Source organism: Sciurus vulgaris, assembly GCF_902686455.1.
Source record: "Sciurus vulgaris genome assembly, chromosome: 10".
NCBI lineage: Eukaryota > Metazoa > Chordata > Mammalia > Rodentia > Sciuridae > Sciurus > Sciurus vulgaris.
Genome location: NC_136470.1, coordinates 143,795,837 through 143,807,492, shown reverse-complemented (window position 1 = coordinate 143,807,492; position 11,656 = coordinate 143,795,837). Strand labels below are relative to the sequence as shown.

Sequence of the window (11,656 nt, the reverse complement as noted above, 5' to 3'; positions counted from 1 at the left end):
TGATGCTCAGTGTCACATAAGATTAGGGGATCACAAATTAAAACAACAGTGAGGTATCAAGGCACTGCTACTAGAACTGTAAGCTCTAAGAAGTGGCAGTGCACCAAGAGCTGCAGGACGCAGGACCCAGCACTCTTAGCTGGAAGGACACATGGCACGGGCACTTTGGAAGACAGCGCCAGTCCTTCCAAGGCAAAACAAGTCTGATCTGTGGCTCAACAGTGTGTCTAATATTTATCTGCATTTTGACAAGTGCTCTGAAAAACCATGTCTAACCAAAACTACGGTGCAAATATGCACAGTAGATCTATTGATGCTGATTCAATTTTTAAAAGGACACTGTCTTTCCATTGTGGAATACACAACCAACACAGAATGGGAAGGAATGAACCACAAACCTACACAGAGACAGATGAATCCTACCTCTTGTGCTGCTAAATGCAAAAAGCAGACTGAAGAGGCAACAGAAGATAAAAGTACAGTCAGATGAGGAGGTGCACAGGGTGGGGCCCAGGTGGTCCCCCATGCAAGAGTCTCTGTCCACATGGAGTTGGGGTGCACCAACCTCCCTGTGCAAGGTTGGGTTCAGCAAATGAGAAGCACTCTGGACCACATCTCAGACAGAAACTTTGGTGATTTAATCATGTTGGTCTAATAGGTTATTGATTCAGTCTCCAGATTTTTTTCCCTAGAGGAGGTGGAACTGAGAGTTGTAAGATTTTAGTCAGTGTTTGGTCTTGCATAAGACCATCCTCAATCCTGAAGCTGCCCTAGAGACACATCTAAAGTCCCCACTGTAAGTTCAGACAGGCTTGGTGGGCTCAACGGCAGGACCAAATGTAAACTCGGCGGGCTTGGCAGGCACAGTTAGTAGCCAAATAAAAAGGGACAGAAAGTGGCCGAAGCAAGCTTTATTGGAATTTGGCTCTCCGGTGAAATTCCCAGACCCCCGGGGCTATAGGGAGTGGGAGAAAATCGCACGTGGCCCTGGCTGCCTAGGGTTTTTATAGACCAGGATAGGAGGGGGTCCTGTTGAGTGACAGGTGGGTGTGAAGGGTCAGTGGGACTTTCCATCCACCTTGCTGCAAACTTTCTGGTCACCTTTGGCGGGCTGGTCTTTGTTCCAGCCGCTCAGCTTTGCCCCCTATAGTCGCCTAATTTCCAACCTAACACCCACTGTAGCAAAACACCCTACTATCATTCCAAATATTCTGCAAGATTTAGGAGCCCATGCAAGAAACCAAGGTCAAGAATAAATGTTAGCAGTAAAGATGTTCCTACCACCCATATCACTCAGGAAATGTGAGGATTTGGAGAACTCTGCACCAGGAACTGGGAGTGGAGTCGAAATATGTGTTTTTTATTATACCAACACATGTATTCTGGAGCAATAATGAATTAATAGTTCATAATGGAACGATGAATTAATTGCATGGCAGAAGCTACCTCCCAGGTTTCTCACTGTTGACAGAGATGTTAGAGATCAGCAAGGGGTGAAGTCAGACTGATCTATGTCCTAATGGATCAGAATCCACTGAATGCAGATCAGTATAAACTCATGAACAGATGGCTCCACATAAATGTAGTCACAACTGGGTGACAGTGTGGATGAGAACACATTTATAAACATTTTTGCGTTGTCAGTTTGAGGGCAAAGATGCAATGGGCATATTCAATAGTCAGATAAGAGATTTTACTATCACTCTGTAATTAAAGGAGTCAGGGCTCTTTGAAGATATGCCTGATACAAGAACTGATAGAGCAGGTGTATGAGTCAGGGTTATTTTCACAAATCAGAAAGAAAGAACTTTTGGATTAAAAATGCCAAAAATGTTAAAGAATAACAAGAGATAATGGAAAGAATTCCCAATGTCTTAAGCAGCAGAGAATTGAGCAACAAATACTATAGACTGGAAAACAATCAATAAATTAAGGTAACTCTCCAGATGTCCAGACTGATGGAATAGACTGCCCGTGCAGCAGTCACCACATGCCCGTGGGACTCCCCAGACGGCCCGCCACACTGTGTGAGCACTGACAAGCCAGCCCAGCAGCAGCTGTTCTCCTCCTTAAAAATATTATTCAAATAGTGGAAAGAACTATTAAATATATCCACAATCCTATTATCACACTGAAAATAGGCCAGAATAATTCATGAATATACAACGTCCAAGCAACACGCAGAATTCTCCAATCATTTCAAGTCGGGCTTCTACTGGGAACACCCATTGCATTTGGTGGGTACAGTTTAACTCCTCCCTTTTCTTGTGGCCTATTATTTACAAAAGCATTAATTTATACTGCAGAATTCCCAGTCTGTCTATGTTCTGTTTGTTCTGGGTCTTCTTGCTGTGACCGGGATCAAGCCCACGTCCTAACATATTGGACGCCGCTCTACCACTGAGCTGTATCCACCCACCTTTTCTACCAGACAGAAATGCCATATTTAAACTTGCGTCATGCTCAGGTTTTACTACATCAAGTTCTCAATACTGTTCAAGTACTTTAACACTGAAAAACCTGGACCATTAAAACATGAATAAGAGCCAGTGAAGAGGAGGCACTAGCCCTCCCACTTCGCGGTGTGGCCCCAGACCCTCAAGCCCCAGCTCCTTCCCTGAGCCGCCCTGACATCCTGGGGTTGTGTCTCAGATTTTCTCCTTTCTCTGTTCTGGATTTCTCCCTGAAAACACACCCAAACCAAAAGACTGCGTCAGCATGCTGTGAGCAGCAAAGCTTCCATGATAACATCTGTGAAAACATCACCTAAGACAGTCACGACTTCGCCAGCAATCCAGTGGGTTTGCAGGCAGTTTTCAGAGCTGTCTGCTCCTCGTTTCCTGCCTTTGCTTCAGGCTGGTCTCTGTCCTGAGCCACAGCAGCATCGCCATGGTCAGGGGCCACGGGAAAGCTGTGTTCCTCTCTCAGCACCTTTGGGGTGGGTTCTCAGAGGTGTAGAGGTGCATAGCTTCATCTGCCCCACTGTTGCCTGGACACTGGCCTGTTCTAACTGCCGCAGCCCACACCACAGGACCCACAGCCCCCGTACTAACAGTACCTTAAACCCGAATCATCTGATGCTGATTCTCTAGGCCCCTCCTCAGCATGGGCGGGGCCTCACCTTGCCTGCAGCTGCCTGCACGGACCATGGGCTCCAGGCCACCGAGGCGCTTGCGGAATCTGGATGGAGGGCAGATCCTTTTCCTGGTGAGTAGACTCTGTTCCCCCCATAAACTCACCTCTGTGCATTCCACAACCCCCAGCTGTGACAGGGCGGGAGGCAGGACCACCAGGCCCCCCCAGGCCTGCAGACTCGGCCATTTACTCAATCAACTATCATTTACCCATCCACCTGGTTACTCTCAGAAAATAATGGAGGAGAAAACTGTTTCTGCACAACCTTTCTGTCCTTTTTAGATGTTAATTCAGGTGGAATATGTAAAAGACTGAAGTAGCTGTGTTCTGTTGTGGGGAAGAAATCCACGCCCCCCGGGTGTGGCTCCACAGAAGGGAGGCCCTTGGAGGCTGAGAGGAGAGGCAGAGGGCAGGACTGAGGAAGCGGCCTGGCAGCAGGCACGCACGGGGCACCACCGTGCTTCAGCTGCATGGTGAGGCCCTCGTTAGATGCAAGGTACTCATCAGACAGCTGTTTCACAATGTCTAACAGAAGTAAATTGTTACATGCCTGTCAGCAACGCTACCACCGTGAACCAGTCACAAACCGTCCCACGAGGAGCTATGTGCCCATCTCCCCACAGCCTTGGACCTCAGTCTACACATCCAGGAAGCTGACCTGAAGAAGCAGAGAATTGTGTGTGGAGGATTGAGCTGTTTTTATGTGTAAGAATATCACATACTTATCAAAGGATATTATGTGAGTCTAAAACAGCATAGAGGGTATTATTTGAGTGTCTGTCTATACGATACGTATGTATATATATATATACATATAGTATGTATTTATATGTTTATATATATGTATGTATGTATATGTTTATATATATGTATTTTTCATAAATTATGACCATAACTCTAACTGTATCCATAAAATCAAACATCCAAGCACCATTTTCACAGACTTTACTGTAAATGCTAAACTGTAAAAGTCATACAAAGTCTCAAAGCTCTTCTATCTCTACTCAACCATAAGTCTAATCTGAATGACAAATATATACATCAATATACATATGCATATGATTTACAGAAATAGATATATCCAAACTCCATGTGTAAAATTAATGTTAAACATGTGATAGTCCATAATCGTACCAATAATATTATGGGATATGCAATAATATTATGCATATTTTAATATATTCATTTGTATTTTCATGCATATATAAAACATTCACTTTTCCATTCATATATCAATCATATATATATATATATATATTTAGATACTTATGTGATTGTGCCCTAAACCTGAACTAACATTAACACTAATGCTATCTCTGAACATATTCATATATATAATATGAATATAACATATGCATATAATTATATACATTTACACATTTCTTCACAAATATATTCATGTATATTCATATACATATTCTTGTAAAACTCTGTACTTAAAGGAACACTTAAACATCATCTTAATCATAACACTACCCCACCCATACAATATTCACATATAAAACTGCATGTATTTATATGAATATTCATACATATACATATTTAAAATATATATACATATGCATATACATTTACACAAGCATATATTTATATCCAAACTCAAAGGGTAAAATTAATATTAAATCTATAATTACCCCTAAACATAACCATTGTCTTACACATATTTATGAATATATATACAAATAGATATATACTTATTTGTATTTTCATGCATTTATAGAGAAATACATTCACATTTTCATTCATATATCCAAACATATATATAGTTACAAACACATAAAGTATCGTACCCTAAATCTGAAACTAACACTAAAACTAACTCTGAACATATTCACATCTATAATCAGATACACATATATATGATCTTACATATATTCACATACACCATCAAATATATTCTTGTATATTCATATATATATTCATGTAAAAACCTAAATTTAAACCAATTCTTAAATACTGTTCTAACCAAAAAATGCACCATCCATAAAGTATTCACATATAAAACCACGTATTTATATGAATAGTCATTTATATTTTGACAAATATATTTATATATTCACTTATAATTGTCATATATTTTCATATATATTTCTATATATATTCATAACTTACCTCTAAACTAAATTGTAAATATCCATATGGATGAACACCAACCATATAGCAAAACCATATACATTAATATATTTTCATGTATATTTTGCATATACATTCATATTTCTGTTAATATATATGATACAGATGATCAAACCCTAGCCCTAACCCTATTTTTAAACTTAGTTCTATCCCGACCACTACACCAAAACAGAAACTTCTATACATATGAACTATAACACTTTACCTATATATTTGGGAATATAAATTTATAAATTCACATAAAAATCCAAAGAAATGTTCATATATATTCATTTCCACAGGCATACTCCAGATTTGGCACATACCATAAAAATAACCCTTATCTTAAAACTTTCCATAGATAAAAGCATATATATTTATATATTTTCATATATAATTTTAGTTAGACATCCATATTTATATTCATATATATTGATATATAAGTGCATATGGTAACCCTCACCCAAACCTAGTCCATTACTCAGAACTGATCCTATCACTACACATAGCTGTCAGTCATTTATATATAAACTATAAATATTATTCTGAATATTTATATATTTTCACATATACTTTCATATATATCTGTATATACATTCGTGTGTGTGTGTGTGTGTGTGTGTGTGTGTGTGTATGGACCCTAACCATAACCATAATCCGAGCCCTAAATGAAACCCAAACCTTAATCCAAAATGAAATCCTAATGCAACAGAAAACCCTAATCATGCTCATGTATATTTGTAAACTCATTATTTTTAATAAATGTTTTAGATGCATAAACAAAAATATCTATATATAAATATATCCATGTTTACACACACAAATTACAACCAAAACTCTAAATATATCCCTAAAATTAAGCATCAAATCATAATCCCTATGACTAAACTCCACATTCCCACACTTAATTACAGATACTAAATTTTAAATGTTATACATACTTTAAAATCCTTCTAATTCTACCCCTAATCTTAAATCTAACCCTACATATCCACAAATATACACTTAAATATGCATATACTTATAATTACAGAAATATATATTGAAAATTCAAGTGTGGAATTGCTGTTAAATATATAATTGCTTCTAAACATAAAAAGTCTAATGCATATTTATGATTATATATTTTTATTTTCATGCATATAGACAAATACTTTCACCTTCCTATTCATATATCCAATCATATGTATTTTTATATACTCATACATTATTGTAACCTAAACTGGAAACTCTTACACTAACACTCTCTCTGAACATATTCATAAACTATAATCAGATACAATTATATGTATATATCTTATATATAATCATATATTCCTTCACATGTATATTCATATGCATATTCTTGCATATGGTTAGAGTCCTAACCATAACACTACCCCATGCATAAAATATTTACATAAAATGCAAGTTTTTATATGAATATTCACATATATTTGACATATATAGATTTTTGTTCAATTATGATTGTTATGAACTTTCATATGTATTCATTTATATATTCATAGCCTATCTCTAAACCAAATTGTCAACGTCCATCTGAACAGAAAACTAACCACATACAAAAACATATTATATATTTATATACTTATATATACTTTATATACTTATATATATATAAGCTTACATACATATTCATATTTGTATTCATATACATGACTAGAAATGTTCAAAACCTAACCCTAACCCTAACCCTATTTTTAAACTTAGTCCTATCGCTACCACTATGACTAATCAGAAAACCCTATACATATAAACCAAAACACTTTATGTGAATGTACCTATATATTGGGATATAAATTTATAAATTCACATATATATCATTTATATGCATATTAAATATATATTTATTTATATATTCATTCCCATAAGCACACCCTAGCTTTAACACAAAGCATAAGACTCCCCTTTACCATAAAAATATTCACAGATAAAAGTATATATGTTTATATATGTTCACATATAATTTTATATATACATTCATGTTTACTTTCATTTATGACATATATGTTCCATCATCAACCTCCCCCCTAAATCTAGACTGTATCTCAAAACTAAACCTAAAACTACCCATATGTATAAACTATAAATATTGTTGAATATTCTATATATTTTCAAATATACATTCATACGTTATATAGATTTATATATATGTAAACACCATAGCGATTATAATCCTATCCCTAAATAAAACAAATCTTAATCAAACTCCAAACCATTTTTATAAACCCCCTCCCAAATGAAAAGATGTACCCCATTTGTGTACAATGAATCAAAATGCAGTCTGTAAAAATAAAAAAATAATTTAAAAAAATAAATAAGTATGCAATCACAGTAAAAAAAAAATCCAAACCATAAAGCAACTGAAAACTAAAAATACTGCGTATTTATAAATTTATTTTCTTTTCAATAAATATTTTTATACACATACAAAAATATTAATCTCTATATATTCATATGTATTTATATGCAAATTAGTACCATAATTCTCATGGTATCCATAATATGAAACACCAAAACTTAATCCCTATTACTAAAAACTAAGTTCACAACTCTAACTCTAAATGTTAAATTCTAAAAATTATACAAGGAATTAAAAGCTATTCTAATTCTACTCCAACCCTAAATGTAACCTAATATTTCATTAAATGTATATATATATGTGCATATATATTCATTTGCACAAATATACATCCAAATTCAAGGATAAAATTAATGTTAAATCTATAATTACTTCTAAACCTAACCAGTCTTATGCTTATTTATGAATTTATATACATATTCATTCATATTTTCATGCATATATAGTGACAAAGACAATCATGTTTTCATTCATGTAACCAATAATATATACACTTTGACATATTCATACATTATTGTACCTTAAACCTGAAATAATGTACTATTAACACTAACTCTGAACATACTCATATCTATAGTCAGATACACTTACATATATAATTACACATATATTCACAAATACCTTCAAAAATATATTCAAGTATATTCATATATGTATCCTTGTAAAACACTTTACTTAAACCAACAAGTAAACATTTTCCTAACATTAACACTCCCCCAATCATAAAATATTCACATATAAAACCACATGTATTTATATGAATATTCATATATATTTGACATAAATATTTATATATTCACTTAAATTCATACATATTTTATATATTCATTTATGTATATATAATCTATACCTATATCAAACTATAAACATCCATCTAAACATAATCCTAACCATTACAAAACACATATGCATTTATATATTTTCATGTATATTTTACATATATATTCATACTTGTATTTATTTATATAGACATTCAAACCCTAACCTTAGTCCTACCCCTACCACCACCCCTAAACATAAACAACTCTACATATAAACTATACATTTACATGAATGCACATATATATTTTGAGATAATTTTATAAATTCACATAAAAATCCATGTATATTTTTACATATATTCAATTCTACAGACATACCTTATCTTTAACACATAACCTGAAAATCCCCCTTAACATAAACCTATCCATAGATAAAAGCATATATATTTATATATTTTATATATAATTTATGTTCATATAAATTTATAAGTTGATATATATGATATCTTTACATCCTAACCCTTACCTTAACACTACTCCTTAAGTCAGAACTAAATACAACACTGTGCTTTAACAGAAGTCTTTTATATTTAATCTTTAAATATTACTTGGAATATCCATATGTATTTTTACATATATATTCATATATGTCCTTACAGAATTTCATATATTTATATGCACCCTAACATTGACCATAATTCTAGCCCAAAATGAAATTCAAATCTTAATCCATAATTGAACCTTAACACAACTCAAAAACCTAACCTTTCTCATATATATTTTGTATATATTTTATATTTTTGTTTTATATACATATACATACATTCACATATACTCATATCTATTTATATACAAATCGCTACCGTTACTCTAGTTACCATTATTCTAGGCTCAATGTACTCTCTGATATGCATATTCCAGCACATGATAAGAGGCAGGGATGGAAGAATAGAATGCATTGGATAAAGTGGAATGAAGAGAAGCTCAGGGGAAAGGGTGTAGAAAAGACAGTCGAATGAACCAGACAGCACCTTCCTGTGTTCATATATGAATACTCAACCAGTGAATCATGAACAACCACAGAATGGGCTCCTAATTAGACAAGCTGTACTCCATGTATATATCATATGTCAAATACACTACAATGTCATGCATACCTAAAATGAAAGAAATGAATTTTAAAAAGCTACTATATAATGAATTTGAATGTTTTCACCCTAAAGAAGTGATAAACGTTTGAGGAGACAAATATGTTTAACCTTGTTTAAACATTAAACAATGTACACATGTAAGGAAGAATTACATGGTACATCATAAATATGTGCTCTCTGCCACATCCTGCGAGGGGAGGGAATAAGTAACTCAGAGATGTGGGCCAGCTGAAAATAAAAGTCTGAAATGCAGTATTAATAAGTAAAGCACTTAGTGAAAGGGATAAAGTAAAATTCATGTTCACACAAAGGGTTCATTGACAAATTTTAAACAGAACGAGTTTTCTGTTGTTCGACAACATGAGAGATGTCTCTGGCTTCATGATTCCTTTGTTGAAAATGAAGACTATGCAGGATATGTCATTCCACCAGCACCACCAAGACCTGATTTTGATGCTTCAAGGGAAAAACTACAGAGGCTTTGAGAAGGGGAAAGATCAATGGCAAAGGAAGAATTCACAGACATGAAACAGGAACTGGAAGCTGAACATTAGGCACTATTCAAGAAGACAGTTACCAAGCCCCAAGTGTTCCTATGTTGTGTGGCAGCACATCCTAGGTTGAGAAAAGTTCTAAATTTCCATGTCTTCTTGGAATATAATCGAGATTTTAGTGTGCAAGGAAAGATTTAAAAAGAGAAATTTGAAGATTTCTTTAAGAACATGGTTAAATCAGCAGATGGAGTAATTGTTCCAGGAGTACAGGGTGTAGGCGATTTCTTCAAGCATGAACAAACATTCCTTTTGGAATATCATAACTGAGTTAAGGATGCACCTGCTAAGTCTGATAGGATGACAAGGTCCCACAAAAGTGCTGCAGCTGATCACAGTAGAATTGGTTCTTCATTATGTGCTTTAGGAACCCAGGATTCTACAGATATGTGCACACTTTTCCTTAAAGTATGACAACCGTTTGATAAAACAAGAAAAACAGAAGCAAGGGTATCTGCTGATGAGGACCTCAAACCTTCTGACCTTCTGAGATATTACTTAAAAGAATCTCAAGCATTTATAGGTTTTCATACATATATTTTAGATATATCTGCAAATTTATATTTTTATATACTGACATACATATATATATTTATATATACTTTCAAAATAATCCTATTTTGAATAGATTGTACTTTTTTGTCAAATCTGAAATGCTTTGCTTAATCTTTTGTTCCAGAGATTTTATTCTTAGTTGTTGTTTTTTTTTTTCCTAAATGTTATGGTATTACAAGGGCCTGACCTCCTCAGTGGGTTGACCCACATAGTAGTTTAATAATTTAAATGGAGCAGGCTGGGATATAGCTCAGGGCAGAGCACCTGCCCAGCATGTGCGAGGTCATTGGTATGATCAACACTACTGGAAAAAGAATAAAAATAAAATGGTGACTTGAACGGGCTTACTGAGAGGTTGAAAATGACAAGCAGATGGGGTTTGGCCAGAGAAAGTGGGTCCCTGGGTGTGGCCTGGGAGTGTAAGGGCCCTTACCTCTGACTCTCTGCCCCTGCTTTCTGGTTGCCAAGAGCTCCTGCACACTCACCGTGATGTCTCTGCAGTGCTGTTGGCTGACCACACTGATTCCATGAGTCAAAATGAACCTCGGCTCCTCCGAGGAGTTCTCGTCAGGCATTCTGGTTCGTGATGAGGAGCTGACCAACACTGTTTTTCGTCAGGCCCATGGTCCACTTGGAGTTAACTCCTGTGGGATTTTGTGACTTAGCTCATTTCCTTTCAGACAGTGGCTGATGCCCCTGGTACCTGCACCATTGTTGAAAGACCACCCTTCTTTCTCTGAATTGTTCTCTTGACTCTGTTAAGTCAGCTGGCACGTCCCGTGGGTCTGTTTCTGGTGCTCTCTTCCAGTCTGTTGTCCTTGTCTCTCTCCCTCTGCCAGTTGTAGCAGGCGGTCTTCAGAACTGCGGTCACGTGATGAGTCTGGACATTTGTTGGACTAACGTCTCCACCCTATTATTTTTCACACTGCTTCAGCAGTTATCCTTCTTCCGACTTTCAATGCAGAATCGACAGTGATCATGTTCATATCTGAAAAGCCTCGCTGTGATTTTGACAGGAATTTCCTGGCC

At 35.3% G+C, this 11,656-nt stretch overlaps 1 pseudogene across 1 annotated transcript; it reads left to right on the top strand.

The window, feature by feature from the left end:
• Positions 1-9,808: 9,808 nt before the first annotated feature.
• LOC306637701 (sorting nexin-6-like) lies at positions 9,809-11,318 on the top strand (annotated as a pseudogene). The gene is made up of 2 exons: positions 9,809-10,595; positions 11,308-11,318. The product of its transcript is annotated as a sorting nexin-6-like (transcript).
• Positions 11,319-11,656: the final 338 nt, after the last annotated feature.